At 46.0% G+C, this 25,482-nt stretch overlaps 1 protein-coding gene and 1 pseudogene across 3 annotated transcripts in view; both read right to left on the bottom strand.

Moving 5' to 3' along the window:
• Positions 1 to 25,482, bottom strand: part of RBFOX1 (RNA binding fox-1 homolog 1) — a 2,477,231-nt gene that overhangs the window by 2,341,815 nt on the left and 109,934 nt on the right. The gene's annotated exons all lie outside the window — the stretch shown is intronic.
• LOC129137390 (nucleophosmin-like) lies at positions 7,645 to 11,578 on the bottom strand (annotated as a pseudogene).

The following is a 25,482-nucleotide window of genomic DNA, read 5'->3' as shown; positions in this document are numbered from 1 at the left end:
TGATTCTTCCAGATAAAACTGCTGCCTGCTCCCATATACAGTCCATCCTATTCTGTTCTTATGTCTTTTCTCACAGGGCTCCCTCCTCCTGGAATTCCTCTCCACAATCTCCATACATGCAAATTTAAGGACGAACTCAAAGGCCACCTCCTCCAGGAAGCCTTCCCTGATCTCCTCAGGGAGAGCCTCTATCTCCTTTCTCCAAACTTCCAGGCCTCTTTATCTCAATATCACATACAGCACTTTTATTAGTTCATTCTTGCATTGCTATAAATAACTACCTGAAACTGACGAGCCAGGTGCAATGGCTCACGCCTGTAATTCCAGCACTTTGGAAGGCCGAGGTGGGTGGAACACCTGAGCTCAGGAGTTCAAGACTAGCCTGGCCCACATGGTGAAACCCTGTCTCTACTAAAAATACAAAAATTAGCCGCACATGATGGCAGATGCCTGTAATCGCAGCTACTCAGGAGGCTGAGGCAGGAGAATCCCTTGAACCCAGAAGGTGGAGGTTGCAGTGAGCCGAGATCGCACCATTGCACTCCGGCCTGGGTGACAAAAGTAAGACTCCGTCTCAAACTGGGTAACACATAAAGAAAAGAAGTTTGGCTGGGCACAGTGGCTCATGCCTGTAATCCCAACACTTTGGGAGGCCACGGCAGGTGGATCACTTGAGGTCAGGAGTTCGAGACCAGCCTGGCCAGTATGGTGAAACCCCATCTCTATTAAAAATGCAAAAATTAGCTGGGTGTGGTGGTCGGCACCTGTTATCCCAGCTGCTTGGGAGGCTGAGACAGGAGAATAGCTTGAACCCGGGAGGCAAAGTCGCAGTGAGCCGAGATCGCGCCACTGCACACCAGCCTGGGTGACAGAGAGAGACTCCATCTGAAAAAAAAAAAAAAAAGAAAAGACGTTTAACTGGCTCACGGTTCTGCAGGCTGCGCAGGAAGTATGGCTGAGGAGGCCTCAGGAAACTTACAATCGGGGTGGAAGGCAAAGAGGGAGCAGGTGCGTCTTACATGGGCAGAGGAGGAGGAAGAGAAAGTGAAGGGAGAGGTGCTACACACTTTTCAACAACCAGATGTGGGAACTCACTCATTATCACAAGAAGAGCAAGGGGGAAATCCACCAGGGAAATCCCATGATCCAGTCACCTCCCACCGGGTCCCTCCTCCAACATCGGGGATTACAATTCGACATGACATTTGGTTGGGGACATAAATCCAAACCACACTCACTGGCCCTATCTCTCTAAAATTGGGGTCCATATCTTTCCGACCCAGTAATACAACACCTAGAAGCCGTAAAAACAAGCTCCCACAAGGAATGCTGCAGCAGCTGTGTGTCTCAATGGGCCATGGTTCTGCAGAGAAAATCCATTCCACATCCTCCTCCTCCCCACTCCATCCTTTCCACACTGCCTCCTGTGGGTCCCCACCAGTCCATTCCACATCCTCCTCCTCCCCACTCCATCCTTTCCACACTGCCTCCTGTGGGTTCCCACCAGTCCATTCCACATCCTCCTCCTCCCCACTCCATCCTTTCCACACTGCCTTCTGTGGGTTCCCATCAGTTTCAGAAGTGAGAAGAGGTGATATCAAGATGTGAAAGCTATTTCTTTAAATTCTGAAAGACTTTAGAGGTTTAGATGGAGAAGATGAGACAGAAGCTAGCCTGTGTCTGGAAAGGTCCTCACCTGGTAGCTCTTCTCCCCATCTTCAGAAGACCAAGAGAAGCTGAAGTCATGCTAACATGCAGAGTGTGTTTTGATTCAAAAAGGATCACAAGTGTGTTTTGATTTCAAAGGATCATGAGATGGTATTGTGCGGGTCAACGCGACCCAGAATGAACAATGTTCTCATTTACCAATCTCCTTATTTGCAATCAAACTAATAACAGTTTATCTCAATCTCAGGGGAAACCAACCACATAGATATACAGCAGCCTTGGAAAAAACAGCTCCTTGCAAAGCCGATTCTGTTCTGATTGACAGGATTGGATGAAGTTGCCACGATAGTAGAGAGACCTGAGCCCTGCTCCCCACAGGGGCAGTCAGCATCACCTCCACGGCTAAACCACCCCCGTTCCCAGCAGAAGTGTAGGCCAACCTGTGTGCCACAGATGGAGGAATCAGAGTCTTGGAGACTGAGCATTTCTTTTTCTCTTCTTCTTCTTATTTACTTATTTATTTTTCATGACCAAATAAAAATTGTACATGTTTGAGACTGGGTCATTTCCATCTTCTCTGTTCTATCCACACACCCAATACATAGACCTCACTCCCACCACCATCTTTATTGGGGGAGAAAGAGGTGGGTATTGAAGAGGGTTTCACTGAGTTCACCCATGTGGACGGACTCACCAAAGACTGAGATCAGGTTCTGCAATTTGTTGCAGTGAACCCATGAAACCCTTCCGAGACAGAACAACATCCCAGCTGGCCTTGGCTGCCTCCCGCCTAAGCCATCAAATCTTGACCTAACCTCCCTTCAAAGGCAGTTCAAGAATGCCTTCACAATCCTTCCTCTTAGGGCTTGTTAGACCCACTGGGCTGCAAAGGAAATATCTGAAGCCGGCATGGATATCTCCAGTCCTTTTGCTCTCACAAAATCACGAGCATCTTAAAAGAGGATTCCCCCCTTATGAGGACAGCTCTCTTTGCCACTTCATCCATTAAAACGCGGCATGAAAAAAAGCCTCACTGCTGGGTTCAAGGTAGGAAGGAAAGATTACTGGTCGGAAACCTCCCGTTTACTCGGGAGGGCATTGCAGAGGCCAAGTAACCATGGATCAAACACAGGAGAAGTTTCTTTCTCCCTCAGGTGGGAGCATCGATATCTGCAGCCCAGGGCTAAGGTGCAACCCAGGGCCAAGGTGCAGCCCAGGGACCATCTCCGGAAATGCCGGTCACCCTCACCACATGGCCAGCAGGGCTGATTACCAAGCCTTCATTCCCTCAAAATGTGGGAAAAGGAGAAGTGTGTGAATTGCCCCTGCACCACTCAGAAATGTACACATCACCGGCTCACACCTCCTAGACGAGGATTCAGTTCATAAGCACTCATTACAAGGGAGGTAGATACAGCAGTCTGCTAGGGCTGCCATAACAAAATGTCACAGGTGGGGTGGCTTAAACAACAGAGATTTGTTTTGCACAGTCCTGGAGGCTGGAAGTCCAAGATCAAAGCGTTGGCAGGATGGGTTTCTCTTGAGGACTCTCCTGGACTTGCAGGTGCCTCTCTTCTCCCTGTATCCTCCCAGGGTCTTCTCCGGCATCCCTGGCATCGCTCTGTGTACCCTATTTTCCCTTCTTATCAGAACACTAGTCAGATTGGATGAGGGCCCTTCTTGAGGGCCTCATTTTAACCTAATGCCCTCTTTAAAACCACATTCTGGCTGGGCACAGGGGGCTCACGCCTGTAATCCCAGTACTGTGGGAGGCCAAGGTGGGTGGATCACCTGAGGTCAGGAGTTTGAGACTAGCCTGACCAATATGGTGAAACCTCATCTCTACTAAAAATACAAAAATTAGCCGGGCGTGATGGCGCACACCTGTAGTCCCAGCTACTTGGGAGGCTGAGGCAGGAGAATCGCCTGAACCCGGGAGGCAGAGGTTGCAGTGAGCCAAGATCGTGCCACTGCACTCCAGCCTGGCGAAAGAGCAACAATCCATCTAAAAAACATTCTGAGGTCCTGCGGGTTAGGGATTCAACATGTGAATTTGGGAAATGGACACTGCTCAGTTCATAACAACAGGGAAACATAGTCTTGATCCTGGGGAGTCATGTGCCTGCTAAAAATTGGGGGATGGTGGGTGGAACTGCTGATAAGAAGGAAAGGAAGAGGAAGAGGCCAGGCATGCTGGCTCACAGCCATAATCCCAGCACTCTGGGAGGCCAAGGTGGGAGAACAGTTTGAGTCTAGGTGTTAAAGATCAGCCTGGGCAACACAGAGACTCTGTCTCTACAAAACATAAAAAAAAAAATAGCTGAGTATGGTAGCACGTGCCTGCGGCCTCAGCTACTTAGGAGGCTGAGGCAGGAGGATCACTCCAGGCCAGGAATTAGAGGCTATGCTGAGCTGAGATTACACTGCTGCATTGCATCCTGGGTGACAAAGTGAGACGCTATCTTATATAAAATAACAATAATAATTTTGTAAAAAGCCAAAAAAAAAAAAAAAAAAGAGGAGGAGGCTGGATCGGGGAACAATTAACCATCTTTGCCCCAGACAGTGTCCTATCCTGGTTCAGAGCATCCACAGCTCATAGCATCTGGCACCAGGGAGGAAGTCAAACAGCTGAATGTCTAAAGAAGGGAAGAGGACACAAAACTCATGGAGATGCCGTCTAGATCTCACGCTTGGGGGCTTGTCTGTTACAAGTCTGTTGTGCTTTCAATGCCAAGAACACAGCTGACCCACCATTGGGTTCTGCAGGAGTAGCCTGTGGGGTGTCAGGAGAGAAGTTTCCAGAGTGGGCAGGAGTGAGCTTTGCAACTCCAAAAAGAGACTGAACATGCACAAGAGCAGGTATTTCTGTACAGTTTGTTCCCTGATGCATTCTATCATGGAGAATGCTGCCCAGCACATAGTAGGTGCTCAATACATGGAATAGATGCAGACAAGGAAGCTCAGAGGAGGAACTTTGTCTCCATCCAGGGCAGTACTGGCAGGAAACCACTCTAAGCGATGCCTCCCCATGACCCCATCATGCTGTCTTTCCTAACATTCTCAGACATCTATAGGTTGGTGCAAAAGTAATTGCGGTTTCTGTCACTAAAAGTAATGACAAAAACTGCAATTACTTTTGCACCAACCTAATATATTTCATTATTTTAAATGACAGCGTCTAGAAGCAGGGCCTGCTTTCCTAATGAGTAGAGCAGGTGAGGTATAAGGGAAGGGAAAGGGTGGCTTCAACCACACAAAGGATCCTGACTGAGACCCACCTCTGAAAGCAGGTGTGCTTTGGAAATACGTTTAGTTTTTATAAACAGCCCAGAAGCAAGTTTGCCCAGCATAGCAGAGGAGGCAGCTCGACCGCTGCTCAGGAGCGTGTGGGGCATGATGCCGAGGTCTCCTGTGCCTGCTTCTTCACTGTAAAGTGGGAGGATAGCAGCAGGTACCACGGAGAACGTCCTCAGCATTAAATGAGGTGATGCCTGAAAGCATCTAAGTGCAGTGCCTGGTACCGAGCAGGACTTTTGCAAATGCCAGTGACTGGGAGACGACTATGTCTGTCAGTGCTGGTCCCTGGCTATTCCAAGGGCCTTAGAGACATCACGAGGATAAAGACGGCTAACGGACAGGTAGAAATGTTGCTCATTTTACATTTTAAAAGACTATGGGCCAGCCACGGTGGCTTATGCCTGTAATCTCAGCACTTTGGGAGACCAAGGTGGGTGGATCACTTGAGGTCAGGAGTTCAAGACCAGCCTGGCCAACATGATAAAACCCAGTCTCTACTAAAAATACAAAAATTAGCCAGGCATGGTGGCACATGTTTGTAATCCTAGCTACTTGTGAGGCTGAGACAGGAGAACTGCTTGAACCCAGGGGACAGAAGCTGCAGTGAACCAAGATGGCGCCACTGCACTCCAGCCTGGGCAACAGAGCAAGACTCGTCTCAAAACAAACAAACAAAAACCACTGCGGTCTTCATTTCTTCAATGCTTTTGAAAATAATACCAAGAACGTGAGCTAAAGTTAGAATAGTGAGAATTGAGGAGAGAGACCCACAGAAAACCTAACTCATATCACATAAAAAGTGGAATGCACTGCCAGAGGGTGGCCTCTCTTGACAAGAGCCAGCCATGCTTGGAGGTCTCACAATAAACAAGGAGACCCCAGAAGACCCTGGATTGGAGTTAAAGGGAAAAAATCAACGCTGAGACCCCCTGCTTAGAGAGGTCACCATGAAACCATGTCACTAAGGGCCAGCCCCTCCTGCCCCCCTGAAAGGCCAGAATTTTTTTTAAAGGATGGCCTCTGAGCTTTTGTTTCTTAAAGAGCTCAGAAATGTGCATAAGGGCAAGAGTTTAAGAAACCGTGTAGTGCAGCTTGTTAAATCATTGGAAATAAAAGCTAAGCAAGAGTTGCAGAATTAGGTTACCCAATATGAAGGAAACATACTTTCATCTCAAGTTCCTCTAAATAGATGTTATTTTCTCTTGCTGTAAAGGTAGGCTATTTTCCTTATTATTCTTTACTGAAGAAAAACAAGGAAGTGGGAGGGTGGGAGACGAAAACCCACATTGGTTAGGTGCCCCGACATTGCAGAGCAATTCTCATCAACAATAATATTGCAGTAGCCCAGGAAAAAGAACTGGGAGGTTTTCATTGTACAGGAACAAAACCTAGAGATGAAAATGCAGTCGCAAGCGTAAAAAAAAAAGTTATTAAGAAATCTGTTCAAGCCTCATGCTTCTCCAATGATTCAAGATAACCACATGAGCAGCTTCAAATATTATGCATTGACATCATTCAAACAGATAGCTCCCAGAGGTTGGATATGACATCAGGGAATTACCATTCATCATACATTTATGACAAATCTAATGGCCTGAACTGATTTGTGACTGGTTAGAGCTCATGTGGGTCTCTCCAACTATGGCCACCTTGCTACTTAATGATCCTCCTTGCTTAAGAAGAACCCCCGTGGAACCCATAACGTCTCATTGGAATAAGGAACGGGAAACTCCTCACAACCCAAGGTCAAGTGCATGAGGTGTGGATCTTCTTAACGTCCAGAGTCCTGTCATTCAAAGAGCAAATACAGAACCTCCTCTTGCTGGAGGTTAACTCCAGCAAACAGACAGACAGACCCAGGTTTAAGAGTCTACTGTGTTACTTTCTGGATGTGGGACCATGAGCAAGGCATCTCCCCTCCATGTGCCCTGTCTCATTTTCAATCTCAAGATTATAATGGCCTCTACCTCTTAGGGCAGTTATGAAGATTAAGTGAAACCATGCATATAAAGTATTGAGCACAATTCTTGGCACAGAGCAGGCATTTAATAAATGTTAGCTAGAGTTGCTGTTACGCCCAGTACCAGTAAGATAATGAAGTAATAGTATCCACTGGGGAAGGTTTGTAAGAACCTAACACTCCAAAGACAGTAATGGTGCCACTCTGGGCTCCTCCTTCCCTGTTGCCCATATGGCAGATGCAGTGAGAGCCCACGTCCCCTGCAGCCAACTCGGCTGTCACCTGCAGCTTGGAGAGACAGTTCCCTCCCACATCAGTGGGTCCCTTATTCAAGCACCTGCGTCTCTCTACCTAGGAGTAATCCTCCAGCCATGGGAACCTGCTCAGCCTGTGTTCTGGGCAGGTCAGGAGTTGCAGAGTGAGCAACCGCATCACTGATTTCTAATGCTGCACACATCAGATACCCACTTGTGTGCAGAAACTATCTTCCTTTAGGCTTGTAATGCCCTTCACATGAAAGATTAAAAGGGAAATAATTATATTCTGTATAAAAACCAGATTAAATTTATACACAAAATCATTTGTCTAAAAATTTAAGTTGTTTTCAAATAAAAATTAAAATGCATTTCTGACATGCAAAATAAATTTTAAAAATTGAGAAAATCACCTATGTCATACCATCTTTGTTTTTATTAAGTCAATAGAAACTGTGCTACTTTATTAAAATACTGAGTTTTATTTCACATGTATATTTTTGTCTCCCCATCATTTCCATGTCTGACCACTGCTATTACTATGTCCTGTCATCACATTCCATTCATACTTAAAACCAAGCAAAGGGTGAAGCTCCATCTTTAAAAACGAAACAGGCATTTTGGACAACACATTCTTGGCAATGAAACCTGGACAACATTTATCAAACACGATAGAGAAAGTTATCACTCTGCATTACAAAAAGGACAGCCAGATATCACCTGTTACAGGAATGAAATAAGATGGAAAATTTTTAACAAATTGTTTAAATGATTTTCTTAAAGAGACTTCCTCCACTGCCAGAGATCTGGAATAGCCTCCTGGTCAGTCATCCAGAAGCAATTCTTCACATAATTGATGAACTTGACTTCCTCTCTGGGAAAAGAATCACCTTTTTCTATATTTCTTTGCATTTTTGCTCTAATATCTTCTACAGAACTAGGTCCTTTCGGTGTTTTAGCAGTTTTTTCCTGTTTTTTGAAGGATTCTTGCCCTTTTGATCTTGGTGTTGATGATGGTTCTGAGTCTTTTCATTTTGATTTGACTTGTGTACATTTTTGGCTGGAGTATCTCATATATATTTCTTCACTGGTACTTTTCTTCAGTTTTCTCATTATCAAAATCATCATCATCATCAAAATCATCATCATCATCATCTTCATCATCATCAAAATCATCATGACCAGCATCATCTTCATCGGCAGCAAGTTTTACTTTTTTCTCTGGAACCTTGCTACCACCTCCAGGGGCAGCCTGCTTCCCAGATAAACTTAAGAGTTTCATATCATTGTCTTCGTCTTCTGACTCTGCATCTTCCTCCATAGCTACAAAGTGCTGTCCACTAGCATGCACTCGCCCTGAACCACACTTCAACCGTAAGAGCACTGGTGGTATGATTTCAAAGCCCCAAGAGAAACCGTTGCTGTACAGACATTTTCAAAGCTGCCAGTGTTACTTTAATTGGACTGCCTTCTAATTCACTGCCTCTGCTTCCACAATGTACAATTCATCCTTCGCACCAGCCCCTAAACTGACCATTCTTAAAGATAACTGGTGCTCCTTTTCATCATTATCCACCTTGAAGTAATAATCTTTGTCAGCCTTGAGTTCACACCCGAAAAGACAGTTCTGGGGCCTCAGGGGGCTCATGTCCATGTCCACTGAATCTTCCATTGGGTGGCAGCATGCACTTAGGTGGGAGAGAAGGCGGACAGAGATAAATGACCACTGCTCAAGAGAACAGCCATGCAGTACGGAATCACACCAGGGAAAGCTCTTTTTATTTTTTTTACTTATTTACTGAGACAGGGTCTTACTCTGTCACCCAGGCTGGAGTACAGTGCACGATATCGGCTCACTGCAACCTCCACCTCCTGGGTACAAGCGATTCTCCTGCCTCAGCCTCCCAAGTAGCTGGGACTACAGGCACATGCCACCATGCCCAGCTAATTTTTGTATTTTTAGTACAGATGAGGGTTTCACCAGGTTGGCCAGGCTGGTCTCAAACTCCTGGCCTCATGTGTTCCTCCCACCTTGGCCTCCCAAAGTGCTGGGATTACAGGTGTGAGACACTGTGCCTAGCCGGTAACACTTTTCTTAATGCCAGGATCTTTAGACTTTATGTGTTGGGTGATGTGTGACAGGGAGGAGATGTGTGGCTGCATATGTGTTTGCTCATTTTTCAAGAGAATCTACACTCGAAGTTGATCAACATTAAATCTTGTGCATTCAGTGTGACACCTCCCAGAACGACCCTCAACCAGTGGGAAATGGGAACAGGCGGACCTCCAGGAAGCAGTACTTAGGGATGTTCTGGGCCAGCCTCCGGAGTCCACCAGCAGGCCTGGGTGCCAGCTGCCCACAGCAGTAAGTAGGTCATTGAAAGGCCCTTCATCTCTTCCCCACTCCCTCCCTGTGGGATTACCTCAAATAAGTCTCTTGCATTCAAATCCATGTCTTGGAGTTTGCTTCTTGAAGAAGCCAAACCACTGCAACCGAGACAAGGCTTCCTCCTCCTCAGCATCCTTTAAGCTTCTTAGGCGACCCTACTGTCCAGCATGACATCATGGAGGGAGCCCAAGCAGGTGCGTTTCACAGATGGGGTTCAAATCCCAAATCTGCCCTTGCTAATTATGTCAACAAGCCAAGCCCCATTGCTGGTCCCCGTCTCCCCATCTTTAAAGCAGCACCTGCCTCACAGGGATGTGATGAGGTGTCTGCCACAGAACCAGCTCAACCTTTGTTCTATTCACTGTTTGGAGCTTCCTAAAGAGAAGCAGGTACCCAGAGTTTTCAGAGATGCGTGTAGAGCACAAGTGCTTGGCATAAAGGAATGGGTTCCAAAAAGCAGAATGTAAAAAATTCATTAGGGAGAGATTTTTAGATAGAGAATGGAGTAACTATCATCACAAAGAGAAAAATCTTTTCTACAAACATAGAAGGATGTCCCTATTGCCAGATCCCTTGCATCGGGAACCAAGAAAGTAAGTTCCTCTTGGCTGAGGCTGTACTTGCCATTGGCAGCCTGTAATTGGAACCGGAATATTTCTTAGGTATTGCCAAGTCGATCAGCAACTGGCTTGTTTTCCTAGAAAATGAGTGACAGCTGCACAACAGCTTTTAAGTCATCAAGAGAGAGAAGGAAGAAAGCCTAGCCAGGGACTCTATGCGCCTTCTGTGCACCCCTGGGGGACTGTTGGTGCATTCACGTCTCAAACCAGCACACATCCAAGTTAAAACTTAGCACTTGGCTGGAACTTCTAGGAGAAGTTGTTCCTAAATGTGAAGGAAACTTAAAAATTAATAAAGCAATTGGCAACCTGTACACTGACTTTTTTGTTTCAAAACCTCCTTTGACACCTTCCTAATTAAGGGGACCTGGCTGCCAGTTTCTGCTTCTGATATCCAGAGTCGGGGAATCGCTGAGGGAGAGAAGGAGTAACTATTAACTCTAGGTTGGTTTTTCCTTCTCTTGGAAACTGATTGCACACACTGGATGAAGGATCTGACTAGATGGCAAAGCAGAGACCAACTGGAGTTGCGGTTCCAGGGGAGAGCTCAGTCAGCACTGGTCGTCCACCAGGGCAAATGCCTTCGCAGGAAAATGAATAGACAGGAACAGCCATGCACTCAAGAAATGAAAGATGCTGGGAACCCCAGGCAGCTCAAGAGAGATCTCTCTGACCTTTCTGGCCCTGGTAATACAACAGTGAATAAGACAGACACATAGTCCCCATCCCAAGGACACTGACTTGGGGGTGTAGGAGACAGACAAGCAAATAATTTCACAAGCAATTTCCAAAGTGTGCAAGAAGGGTCATGATTCATTAGTACAAGGTGCTACCTACCTAGTCTGAGGTGTTGGGAAAAGTCAGGTCAACTGAGCCCTGGGGATGAGGACTTCCCCAATCAGGGGGAGAAAGAAAGCTTGTTCCAGAGAGAAGAGCCTGCCTGGAAGTCCTGAAGTCCATGGGACTTTTGAGAAAATGAAATAAGCCTCCTGCAACTGAAGCTAGAGAAGGAGGATAAAATTAAACAAGGAAAATAGTATGCAGTTTCCTCAAAAAGTTACAAGTAGAACTACCATATGATCTGCAATCCCACTTCCAAATATTTATCCAAAATAGGCTGGACACGGTGGCTTATGCCTGTAATCCCACCACTTTGGGAGACCAAGGAAGGTGGATCACATGAGGCCAGGAGTTCAAGACCAGCCTTGCCAACATGGCGAAATCCTGTCTCTACTAAAAATACAAAAAAAAAAAAAAATAGCCAGGCGCTGTGGCACATGCCTGTAGTCCCAGCTACTCAGGAGGCTGAAGCAGGAGACTCGCTTGAACCCAGGAGGTGGAGGTTGCAGTGAGCCGAGATCACACCACTGCACTCCAGCCTAGGTGACACAGAGATACTCCATCTCAAAAAAAAAAAAAAAAAGAGAATTAAAATCATCATCTCAAAGAGATATTTGCACTCCCATGTTTACTACAGCATTATACACAATAGCCAAGGTATAAAAACAACCTAAATGTGCATTGATGGATAAATGGATAAGGAAGCATGGTATATTCATACAGTGGAACATTATTTAGCTTGAAAAAAGAATGAAATCCTGCCACATTTGACAATATGGGGAGACACTATGCTAAGTAAAATAAGCCAGTTACAGAAAGACAAATGCTATATGATTCCACTTACAGGATGACTCTCAAACAGTCAAACAGACAGAAACAGAGCAAAATGGTGGTTGCCAGGGGCTGAGGGGAGAGGGTGGGGAGTTGCTATTCAATGGGTATAAAGTTTCAGTGATGTGGCCTGGTGCGGTGGCTCACGCCTGCAATCCCAACACTTAGGGAGGCCAAGATGGTTGGATCACCTAAGGTCGGGAGTTCAAGACCAGCCTGACCAACATGGAGAAATCCCATCTCTACTAAAAATACAAAATTAGCCGGGCGTGGTGACACATGCCTGTAATCCCAGCTACTCGGGAGACTGAGGCAGGAGAATCACTTGAACCCAGGAGGCAGAGGTTGCGGTGAGCCGAGATCGCGCCGTTGCACTCCAGCCTGGGCAACAAGAGCGAAACTCTGTCTCAAAAAAATAAAGAATACAAAAACCAACTGGGTGTGGTGGCGTGCACCTGTAGTCCCAGACACTCGGGAGGCTGAGGCAAGAGAATCACTTAAACCCAGGAGGCGAAGGTTGCAATGAGCTGAGATCGTGCCACTGCACTCCAGCCTGGGGACAGAGCGAGACTCCATCTCAAAAAAAAAAAAGTTTCAGTGACACAAGTTGAGTAAGTTCTAGAGATCTGCTGCACAATATTATGCCTGTAGATAACAATACTGTATTATGCACGTAAACATTTGTTGAGATGACAGATCTCATGTTAAATATTAAGTTAAATGTTCTTACTACAATTTAAATAAAAACATAACTTATGCAATGCAGTTGGCACAATTAATATCTCAAAATCAATTCAGATATTAATTGTGGTGGTTTTTAGCTCGTTAATGAAATGCTATTTGAGCATTATCTGCCTGCTGTCCAAACCATTCTCAGAACATTAAGATGATTTTTGTCATTGCCTGTGAGCAGCAGGCTGTAAAGAGGCCCATAGGCTAGCCTCAGAAGTACTTTCTCTATGTCTCCCACTAACTTTTCTTGCTGTATGTGAAAACCAGGCAGGCTCACCTGAGACAGCTGGGTGGCCTGACCAAGAATACAACTTGGCACAAAGTGGAGGAGCCTTGCAGGTACCTGGAATTGTTTTTCTCAGTTGACTGCTCGGCAACCATCTACCTTCATTCCAACCCCAGGGCCAGCTTTATGGGCTTGCAACGTTTGCAATCACACAAGGCCCCACACTCAACGTTCTGCTGTCACTGTCTTGAAATTCTTAACTTTTTAACAAGTGGCCTCACAATTTTATATTTTACTGGGCCCTGTAAATTATGCAGCTAATCTTGCCACACCCTGAGTAGTTTATCAACATATTTTTCTTTACAGTCACTGAGAGTTTCTTTTACAAGAGAAATAAAATGGTCAAAAAAACAAAGCTTTATCCTTCTAGTGATATCTCCAGTGCTGTTTTAGCACTTTTTATAACCTAGACCTCTGGGTAACTACCTAGTTGGCCCACTTCTTAACCTATTTCTGGGGCCAAGAACTGCGGGGATAATTGGACAGCAACTATACCCATGTTTACAGCTCCTCCTTTCACCTTGTTGGGCAAATTGGCAGCAGTGGAAGACAGAACCATATCACCATTAAGACCAATGGCACTGGACCCAGATAAACTTGGGTTCAAATCCCAGCTTTGCCTTTTACATCTGTAAACTGAAAAGACAATAGAACCACAGGATTATTACAGAGATTAAATCAGATCATGAATATAGAGTGTTCCATACCAAGTAAGCACTCTGTGTTGTCTATTAGCATTTGTAGAGTTGACATTGTCTCTCCCTGCATCGTGTGCAGCCTTGGTATGGTTATCAATCAGGGTTACACACCTCCTCACCGCAGAAGCCGTGGGCACTGGAGGCTTCTCCCACTAGATCTCCCTCTTGATGTGCTTGTGCTGCTGGGAAAGCAGGTTCATGCTATAAGATCAGCCAGTCATACTCTCCCCAAAACTGGGCAGGAAAGAGGCAAAGATGGAAGAAATTTTTGTACGTTTTCACTGAATCCATCAGTAGTCCTGAAAAGACAGTTTCAGCTGTTGACATTTCTGCAGCTGTCGAGATCTCTAGCCTTTCCTTCAACCCTGCCAGTTTCTCTACGTCCTTACAATAAGCCCTCTTCTTCCTCACATTAGTCACAGCAGCTTCTGTCGCTTGCAACCACAGACTCTAATTTATACCCCCTCACTCAGGGAGTGTGGATACACATCCAGATCTTTCCCTTAAAGTATCAATTCACTCAATGCATTAGACTCAGCCCAGGTAGCTGATACTGGTATAACAGGAAGGTGCACTCTCTCCCATTACCTGTGCATGTAGGTGATGCATGTGACCCACAGGAAGCCTCCCGGCAAGCCAGCCAGCCTGGCACCTTTTCTCCCACAGGAAACCACGTGCACATTCAGTTTCAAGAAGCAGAACACAGAAAATAGGCAGAGCTGCCTGGCGCTGATATACTCCCTCAGCAGAAGGGCCCTGGAGTCTCTAGAGCTGATCTCAGGAGGATGCCTATCCTCTAATTATCCCTCGCCCTCCAGCCTTCCCACAACATGTCAGCAGCACACAGAGCTAGCCAGGCAGAACTCTGCCCAGGCCTGCGTGTCCATGGATGGAGTAGGCGGCTGCAGATGTGGGATGATCAGGAGCCTATGGAGCAACATCCAGAACTGTCTCTGTCCTCAAAGGAACAGGACAGTGATTTATTCCGCAAGACAGTGACTACCCAACCTTTGCAGGGTTCTCTGAACAAGCAAATGCTCACGAGAGGACATCTTACTAACCTCCAATGTAAATTTATGTTTTGGATTGTTTTCGCTCTGGAACAAACATTCTGAGGTGAGGACAGAGAAAAAACATAATCAAGAGATGTTAAATGTGAGAATCGGCAAGTCCCATAGAGATCACGCACTTCAGCATCCCCATTTTATGAGTGAGAAAGCGGAGGACCAGAGAGGAAACCATTAACCACAGTTCCCTGTTAAATGCTAAACTATGACTCCCCGAAAATTCATATGAAAGGCAACCAAAGCAAAAATGGACAAATGGGATCACATCAAGTTAAAAAGCTTCTGCACAGCAGAGGAAATGATCAGCAAAGAAGCTCAAACGACTCAATAGAAAAAGTCTAACAATCTGATCGAAAAAATAGGCAAAAGATTTGAATAGACATATCTCAAAAGCAGACCTAAAAATGACAAACAGGCATATGAAAAGATGCTCAACATCCCTGACCATCAGAGAATGCAAATCCAGACTACAGTGAGATGTCATCGCACCCCAGTTAAAATCACTTTTATCCAAAAGACAGGCATGAACAAATGCTGGCAAAAATGCGGAGAAAAGGAACTCGTGTACACTGTTGGTGGGAATGTAAATTAGAAAGCCACTGAAGAGAACAGTTTGGAGGCTCCTCAGAAAACTAAAAGTGGAGCTACCATATGATCCAGCAATCCCATTGCTGGGTATACACGCAAAAGGAAGGAGACCAGTATATCAAGGAGATTTCTGCACTCCCATGCCAGGTACAGCACTGTTCCCAATAGCCAAAATTTGAAAGCAACCTAACTGTCCATCAACAGATGAATGGATAAAGAAAATGTGGTACTTATACATAACAGAAAACTATGCCACCATCAAAAAAGAATGAGGTCCTGACATTTGCAAAAATGTGGATGAAACTGGAGGTCACTATGCTAAGTGAAATAAGCCAGGCACAGAAACACAAACATCACATGTTCTCACTAATTTCTGGGATATAAACATCAAAACAATTGAACTCATGGAAACAGAGAGTAGAAGGATGGCCACCAGAGGCTAGGAAGGGTAATGGAGGGTCGAGGGAGAGGTGGGGAGGAATAATGGGTATCAAAACACATACAAAGGATGAATAAGATGCAGTATTTGATAACACAATGAGGTGACTATAGTCAATATGACTGAATTGCACTTTTTTTCTTTTTTTTTGAGATGGAGTTTTGCTCTTGTCACACAGGCTAGAGTGCAATGGCGCGATCTCGGCTCACCGCAACCTTTGCCTCCCAGGTTCAAGCGATTCTCCTGCCTCAGCCTCCCCAGTAGCTGGGATTATAGGCATGCATGCGCCACCATGCCCGGCTAATTTTGTATTTTTAGTAGAGACAGGGTTTCTCCATGTTATTCAGGCTGGTCTCAAACTCCTGACCTCAGGTGATCCACCTGCTTTGGCCTCCCAAACTGCTGGGATTACAGGTGCATTTTTAAGTTGGCAACACAAAGGATAAATGTTTCAGGGGATTTTACATGATGTGATTATTACACATTGCATGCCTGTACCAAAACATCTCATGTACCCCATACATATGTACACCTCTATGTACCCACAACATTTTAATTTAAAAATAACTTTTAAAAAATTTTAAATGCATGTGTTAAAGTCTTAACCCCTAATACCTCAGAGTGTGATTTATTTGAAAATATGCAGGCGTAAAAAGTTTACAGTAGATCATACTAGAACAAAATGGGCCCTAATCCCATAAAACTATGTCCTTATAAAAAGGGGAAGCTTGGACACAGACACTCACACAGGGAGAAGGCCTAGCTAATGTGAAGGCAGAGGTCAGGGTGATGCATCTATAACCCAAGGAACGGCAAGCCAAAGGTTGCCAGCAAACCACCAGGAGCAAGGAGAAAGATATGGAACAGATGATTTCCCACAGCCCTCCAGTGGAACCCATACTGCCGACATCTCGGTCTCGGAGTCTAAGCCTCCTGAACAATGTGAAAATAAAGTTGTGTCATTTAAGCCACCCAGTCTGTGGTACTTTGCTACAGCAGCTCTAGGAAACTAATAAAGTCCCCCAGCAATTTTTAATGTACTCCAAACTCACTATTAGTATTCCTAATCGTCATTTTTATCTGGTTTACATTTCATCTCATTCCATGGAGGATTTCAAACAGCATTTAAGGAACACATAAAAAATACACACAGATAAATAAGCAACAGATTGGTTGTAAGAAACAGAAATTCCCTGTGATGTCTTAAGCAAAGGGGGAGATTCTGACTAAGAGAACAGTTGTGTCCTCTCCTGATGAATTCCAAGGACAGGGACACAGCCAGGCCTTAAGACTCTGCTGAAACCAGAGCCTGGGGTGTGGTTCATGAGCCAGAAGCATCAGCATCACCTGGGAGTTTGTTACAAGTTTAGAATCACACGCCCTAACTGGACCTGCTGAATCTGAATCTACATTTTCACAAGATCCCAGCTGATTCCTATGCACATTAACCTTTGAGATCCATTCTGTTGGGGAATCCTGAAGTCTTCTCTGTGTGGCTCTTCTCTGTGGGACTCAGTCTCCTCCCTCCCTGTAGACTGCGTTGTTCTGTTCTCTTGTGAACAACGCAGAAACCATGGCTATCCTCTGCACCTGCATTTACACCCCAGAGCAAGAGGTGGTTCTTTTTCTCAGTTCCAAGTCCATATTCCTGGGAGAAGTCTCTGATTGGGCCATATTTGATTACAGGTCTCTGACTGGTTCAGCCATAAGCCAATCAGCTATGGCCAAGGAGCATGCCCCAGTAGAACAGACATGGCTGTGGCAACCCCACTGCTACATCATGTGGCAATGGGTGAGAGGTACAGTTCCCAGGGAAGGGCTTGAGCAGTGAGCCCAAGAGGTGCACTCAACAAATGCTCATGAGATTACACATTTTGCCAGTTAAGAGCAGCACCACTCCTAACTCTACTGCTGTCGAACTGTGTCATCACGGGCAAGTAGTTTAAACTCTCTAAGCCTCCATCTCCTTATCTACTGGATGGAAATAAGTAATAGTACCTACTTCACTGGGTACCTGTGAAGCTTCAACGAAACTATGTATGTAAGCAATTAGCCTAATGCCAGGTAACAAAGCAAGCACCAAGTGACTATTAGCTATCATTGTTATTATAAACATTATCAATAGTATTACTATCGGCAACAAAGATAAGGACAATGACAACAACGATGTCAACTAGACATCAAAGCAGTCAAATAAATTAATTTCCTCCTCAATAAGCCTAGTGATTTCCAAGTCATTCTAGGCCACAATCTTTGAATTAACCTCATAGTACTCACTGTTTGCCATTTCCCATCATAACTTTGACTGATACTATTAATTTCCATTTGGTGTTCGCTCATTCATTCAAGAAGTATGTTTTTCATGGTAAACCTGTGCCTGACACCATTCCAGAAACTAAGGACACAACAGAGAGATAAAATCTTGCCCTAGAAAAAAACTGACAATCCGGTCTATCCTTTCCCCCAAAGCACAGGGCAGGGCACAGGCAACCACTGGTCCTCAAGGCGACTTGAAGAAGGTGACCTTAAGGAAATGTGGGCATAGCATTAAACATTATTGAGTCACGAAGAAAGTTTAGGCCCTATAGAGTTTCCTAGGGCTGTCATTACTAGTTACCACAAATGCGGTGACTTAAAACAACAGAAATGTGTCGGCTCACAGTTCTGTAGTCTAGAAGTTCAAAATCAAGGTGTCATCACGGATGATTCCTTCTGGAGGCTCTGAGGGAGCATCCATTCCATGCCTCCCTCCCGGCTCCTGGCGGCTGCCAAAAATCCTTGCCACCCCTTGGCTGTCAGATGCGTCACTCCAGTCTCTGCAACCACCTGCACACAGCCTTCCCCTCTGTGCCTGTCTGTGCCTCACGTCTTCCTTTATTTTTACTTGAGAATGAGTTTCGCTCTGTCACCCAGGGTGGAGTGCAGTGGTGAGATCTTGGCTCACTGCAACCTCCGCCTCCCGGGTTAAAGCAATTCTCATGTCACAGCCTCCTGAGTAGCTGAGATTACAGGCACGGGCCACCATGCCCAGCTCATTTTTGTATTTTTTGTAGATACGGGGTTTAGCCATGTTGGCCAGGCTGGTCTCAAACTCCTAGCCTCAGGCGATTCACCTGCCTCGGCCTCCGAAAGGGCTGGGATTACGTGCATAAGGCATTGCACCCAGCCTCTTTCCTTCTTTTAAGGACACTAGACGTTGGATTAGGGCTTACCCTAAATCCAGGACCATCTCATCCTGTGACTCTTTATTATATCTGTAAAGACCCTATTTCCAAATAAGGTCACATTCACAGTTACCGGCGGTTAGGACTTGGACCTATTTTGGAGGAGACGTTCCTCAACCCACTACAGTCCCCTTCTAACGCTCCTTCTGTCTTCCTAATTACATCAAGGAAGAAGTCTCTGTCTATAAATAAAATGTCATTAACCTCTCTTTGAAGCTGACCAGTCTCCATTTTTAAACCCAGCTTCAGCTGACCTCAGGCCCCAGGCCTTGAGCCGGCAAAGGTGCCTCCTGACCCAGACATTAACCTTGACACCTTACATCAAGAGGCCTCCTTGTCCTCAGGCTTCACGATGCAGACAGAGGGATGGCACATACACGTGTCCTCCAGGAATCCACGAACTGCTCCTTCCTCATCTCTCCTGGCCCATATTCCCTGCGTCCTGCCACACCTGCGTTCAGTTGTGAAACCTTCCTTGAACTATCCTGCTCTGAGTGTGCCATCTGCCGTTTCCTGCTGGGGCCTGAACTAGTGCACAGAATGATGCAAGTTTGGGAAACTCACAGAAGCTCCATTTCTCCAAAATTCAACACAGTCAAAGCCAAGAAGGACACACCTCTTCTGAGCTAAGACGACCCTAGTATTGAATCCCTCCCTCTCTCTCTTTTATTCTCTCTTATTCCTCTCTTTCTCTCTCTCTCCCTCTTCTCTGTCTGTCCCCTTCTCTATATCTGTGTCCCTCTCTCTCTCTCTCTCATATACACATACACATCCCTTCACCCCTTCCAACCTCTGCTGATCACAAACCAAGCCACGGGACCCTTAACCACCCTCAGGCACCCTTAGCTGAGCAGATAAGACCTCTCCAAGAAGGCCACTGGAACCAAGCCAACGCCCTCCACAGCTGCCTGGCACATGGTGACAAGTGGCTGCTGCCATCAGGAGTCTCAGAAACTCCCCTGAGATGCAGGTGGTGTCTCCACTCCCTCCAGCCTGCCCTGGTACCTTCAAAATGAATAATGCTGCCTGAACGTTTATCCTATGAGAAGGACCACACTTAAGACAGCATGCTCTAGAAAGAAAAGAGCTGCCCTACACAAAGAGAGGGTTGGAATAAAGGAGCTGGGCAGAGAGCACTCTGTGCAGAGCACAAGGCCTGGAAAAGCGGCTTAAGATTAAAGAGAAAAATCCTAATAGCTAGAATGTATTGATCTCCTTCTCTGCTGGGCCCCACATTGCGGGCACCACCTCATTTAACCCCCAAGCAGCCCTGTTGGGGGAGGCACAATGATAACTCCATTACACAGAAGAAAACCGGGGCTTGGCAAGATCAAGTGACTTGCCCAAGGTCACACGGCCCATAGGTGGTGCAGTCTGGGTTGTAATTCAAGTCGGTCTGTCTTTCAGGAATATTGGGTCAGACTACAGATTGACAAGGAGACACTGAAAGACAGTGAATAGAGGGAAAAAAAGTGGTCCATCCAATACAGTTCTCTTCAAGAAAAAGAGACACAGACACAGAAAGACCAGAGAGACTCACCCACTAGTGCTCAGGAGACATCAGCCAAGGCCGACAGGAACAGCTCCCGCAAGTGCACCTGCCTGGCTCAAGGAGACAAGGAAAATGTTCCAGGACTTGAGCTCAGATGGAGGAGGGGATCCTAACTCTCACAGGTAAGGGGCCGGTGGAGACTGGCCTCCCAGCAGCCTTTCTGGAAAGGAATTGTAAGTATTCCAAATGTCTCCTCCTCCGGTAAGTCATCCCAGCCTTCTCCAGCTGAGCTAGTGGCCCCTCCGTTCATCCTGCTTGGTTTCAACATTTACCACACCGCCCTAGGCTGATGTGTTCCAAAGCTTCTCCCACCAGATACAGCAAGACCCTCTGAGAGCAAAGGCCATGTCTTGTTGATCTCCGTATCCCAGCATCTTGTGGACCCCACAGGAGACCGGACGTGAGCAAGCGCACAGTAGCCCCTGAGACGTCCTAAGGGAGCACTCGGCAGTGTCTCACAGGGCATGGCGAGGTTTGTTTTTTTTTTTTTTTCCTCAATGGGAAATTAGTTTTCAGCCTAGGTTTCAAGCTGGAAGTGACTCTTCTCATCAAAGTGACTTTAAAATATGTCTCCCTTAATACCACCAATGACATCATCTACCTCTTGATGTGATGCACCAAGGAGGACTTATGTAGTCCTCCTGCCACAACGACCTCACCAGAATCTACCAGGCTGCGACAGTCACATAAATCCATCCTGCATTTGCAAATGGGATATGCCACCAAATATCTGAACTGGACTGTTTAAAAATGCCAATGTCCTAACACACACACACACACACACACAGAGGGGCAGAGGAAGAGGGGAAGGCTGGGGAACTCCTCCATAGTAAAGAAGTCTTTTTTTTTCAGACACTACTCTGTTGCCCAGGCTGGAGTGCAGTGGCATGATCTTGCCTCACTGCAACCTCCGCCTCCCGGGCTCAAGCAATACTCCTGCCTCAGCCTCCTGAATAGCTGGGATTACAGGCATGTGCCACCACACCTGGCTAATTTTTGTATTTTTAGTAGAGGTGGGATTTCACCATGTTGGCCAGGCTGATCTTGAACTCCTAACCTCAGGTGATCCACCCACCTCGGCTTCCCAAAGTGCTGGGATTACAGGCATGCACCACCACACCCAGCCTGAGCAAAGAAGTCTTTAAAAATGTGAAACCTAAATGCAATGTTTTATCTCTCAACACTGGATTTCTTTTTAAGCCATAAACAATAGTATCAGAAAAACTGGGGAATTTGACTACGAAGTATGTATCAAGTAAGGATATTTTTGTTTCTACAACAGGTTCTCATTTCATCACCCAGGCTGGAGCACAGTGGCACAATCATAGCTCACTGCAGCCTCAATCTCCCAGGCTCAGATAATCCTCTTGCCTCAGCCTTCTGACTAGCTGGGACTACAGGTGCATGCCACCATGCCTGGCTAATTTTTATATTTTTTGTAGGGACAGGTTTCTGCCATGTTGCCCAGGCTGATTTTAAACTCCTGGGCTCAAGCAATCCCCCCACCTTGGCCTCCCAAAAGCTGGAATTACAAGTATGAGCCACCGTGATCACCGAAGAGTATTTTATTATCATTAAATTTCTTGAGTGTGCTCATTACATTTTGGTCATGTAAGAGAATGTGTTTGATCTTAGGCCATACGTGATCAAACGTTCAGGGTGAAACGTAATGTCTGCTACTGACTCTCAAATGGGTTCAATAAAATGTGAGCCTGTGTGCATAAAGAGACAGAGAGTGCAAGAAAAAGCCAACGAAAGAAAATGTTTGACAACCGGTGAAGGGTAGATAGGGTGTTCATTGTAGATGTCTGCAACTTTTCTGCAGGTTTGAAATTATTTTAGACAAAAAGTTGAGAGTAAAGATACCTAGGAATGCAATTGCTGGGTTACAGGTTAAATGTATGTGAACCTTTTTAAAGTTGGATATAGCTGCTCAGCTTGGGGGACAAGAGTTCATAGCATCTCCCAGCCACTCCCAGGGTGGACAAGCACAGGAGGCAGACAGCGTTCGGAGGAGCACATGAGAGGGAAGCAGCATCCGCTGAATAAATAAATTGAAAAAGATCAAACAGACCATACTGGGGAAAAGTACAAAAATAAGAATAGAGACTGGTTGGGCGCAGTGGCTCAACCCTGTAATCCCAGCACTTTGGGAGGCTGAGGCGGGTGGATCACCTGAGGTCAGGAGTTCAAGACCAGGCTGGCCAACATGGTGAAACCCTGTCTCCACTAAAAATACAAAAAAATTAGCCGAGCGTGGTGGCGGGCACCTGTAATCCCAGCTACTCGGAAGGTTGAGACAGGAAAATCGCTTGAACCCAGGAGGTAGAGGTTGCAATGAGCCGAGATTGTGCCATTGTACTCCAGCCTGGGCAACAAGAGTGAAACTCTGTCTCAAAAATTAAGAAGAAGAAGAATGGAGACTTAGAGCCTAAAGCTTCAAGCAAACATCCGAGACAGATAACCAGGGTCACTCACAAGGAGTCCTCGGGCTAAGCGATATCAAGGGTCCAACCTGAATTCCTCCCTTGACCACTCTAGTTAAATGCTCTCACCAATTCCTAAGCTCACAGGCGTTGAGTACATTGCATGCGGTCTCCATAGAGAGGAAAGGCTCAAATGTTCGCAATGAAATTTTTTGTCACCTTCATAACACCTTGAGTTGAATCTTATGCCATTCATATATGCCTGGGGGCCATGTGACCCTCCTCCTGAGACCCATCAATAGGCATCAGTTCAATGATATGGTTAAAAACCTGGAGTGAGCCAGCCTGAAGTTCAAATCCTGCCTTTCTCTCCCACTAGCCATGTGCCCCTAATCACTTAACTATTCCAAGCCTCACTTTCCTTAACTCTAAAGGGGGTACAGTGAATGTATCTACCTTCTAAGTAGTTAGAAGACGGAATTCTATCATGTATGTCAAAGCCCTGGCATAGCGCTTAACAGCTGACAAACATATTATTTATTGAAGCAACTCTGGCAAAGTGCTTCGGGCAGTGTCTGGCACATAGTCGGGTTAAATAAATCAATATGGCATGATCAATACAGTCAACAGTCTGACTCCCATCGTGGGCAGAATGAGGGTATCAGATGGGAGACACATCCTTAACAAGGCTTAGACCTATCTGGGGTCAACCTGGTTCCACCAGTGCAATACCTGGTTCACAGTTTTTGCTTAATAATTGGTGGGTGGGTGAACGATTGCCTTCAGTACAAACACTGAGAGTAGCTAACATTTCTACAGTTCTCACCAATTAGGCAGTTGGCTGGGCTCATGCATTCCTCTTCACAACCCTGCGAGATGCATTATGATTATGATTATGATTATGATTACGATTTTCTTGAGATGGAGTTTCACTTTTGTTGCCCAGGCTGGAGCGCAGTGGTGCAATATCGGCTCACTGCAACCTCCGCTTCCGGGTTCAAGTGGTTCTCCTGCCTCAGTCTCCTGAGTAGCTGGGGTTACAGCCGCCCGCTACCATGCCTGGCTATTTTTTGTATTTTCACTAGAGACGGGGTTTCACCATGTTGGCCAGGCTGGTCTCAAACTTCTGACTTCAGGTGATCCGCCAGCTTTGGCCTCCCGAAGTGCTGGGATTACAGGTGTCAGCCACCGTGCCCGGCCTGCAGTGTGCATTTTAAAGGAGGACTGAGGCTCTAGAAGTGGGAGTCAAATGCAGAAAGACACATACATCCAACAAAGAGCAAAGGCTGACACGGGAACTAAATGGTACTGGACCCAAAACCACACTGTTAACCATCACTCTGACTAGGGACCACCTCACCTCCCATTCCTGCTATGTGTCAGCCTGACACACCCCCATCTATCAACCAGAGCCAACAGCCGTTTCCCAGAACATCCCCACAGAGCAAACAATTCACTTTCTGACCACCAGGCAGCCAACAGTATGCTTCATGCCCCATTTGCCTCCAAAATCATGAGCTTCTTGTCAAGACTTAAGAGTCCATCTGAGTTTCTCATGGCAAAGGGGCTCCCACACTAACCTTCTTACCAGACAGCTGCTGTTTCCCAGTTAATCCTGACAGCAAGCACATACATTATGCACATGCAGGGAACCGAAACCCCCTGAAAAAATTATTTTTCTTGAATATTAAAAGATCCCACTTCTACCCCAGGCTTTCATTTCCTCTCACGCAAGCGCCAGTTCTATTAAAGCCAAATTACACCATAGAAATGACTGTGAAGTGTACATCAGCAGATCAATTTATTTAATTAGCCTGGGTAATTATAGAGGAGTGAGAAATGCCTTGTGCTGGGAAGGAGCACAGGGAGAGTGGGAGCCGGTGGATGGTGCGCATGTGTTTCCTGGCCAGGGAGAGACTCTGCTCAGCAGGGCTGCTTCCTGGGGCCTCAGTTCAGAGCAGGGCGAGGGCCAAGGTAGCCCCAGCACAGCCCGGCTCCTGTGGTCCCCGCCAAATGCAGGGATGGCAGCAGCTTCCAAATCATTCAGGGGCAATGAGGTTTTAAGAACAGGTAAAATAAAATGTACTTTCTTGACAAGTTTTTTTTTTTTTTCTTCCCAGACACAGTTTTGCTCTGTCACCCAGGCTGAAGTGCAATGGCATGGTCTAGGCTCACTGAAACCTCCGCCTCCCTGGTTCAAGCGATTCTCCTGCCTCCGCCTCCTGAGTAGCTGGGATTACAGATGCATGCCACCACGCCCGGCTAATTTTTTGTATTTTTAGTAGAGATAGGATCACCATGTTGGCCAGGCTGGTCTCGAACTCCTGACCTTGAGGAATCCGCTGGCCTCACCCTCCCAAAGTGCTGGGATTACAGGCTTGAGCCACCGTACCCAGCCATCTTGACAAGTTTTTAAGTGCACGGTGTTGTTAACTATGGGAAAATGTTGTACAGCATTTACAACACATGCATCTTGCATAACTGAAACTTTGCACCCAAGAACAGAAACTCCCCCGGCAATCAATACTCTATTCTGTTTCTATGAGTTTGGCTATTTTAGATATCTCCTAGAAGTGGACTCATATGGTATTTGTACTTCGGTGATTGC

Source organism: Pan troglodytes, chromosome 18 (assembly GCF_028858775.2).
Source record: "Pan troglodytes isolate AG18354 chromosome 18, NHGRI_mPanTro3-v2.0_pri, whole genome shotgun sequence".
NCBI classification, from domain to species: Eukaryota; Metazoa; Chordata; class Mammalia; order Primates; family Hominidae; genus Pan; species Pan troglodytes.
Note: the sequence above shows the minus strand (reverse complement) of the source record. Positions and strands in the feature narration are given on the sequence as shown.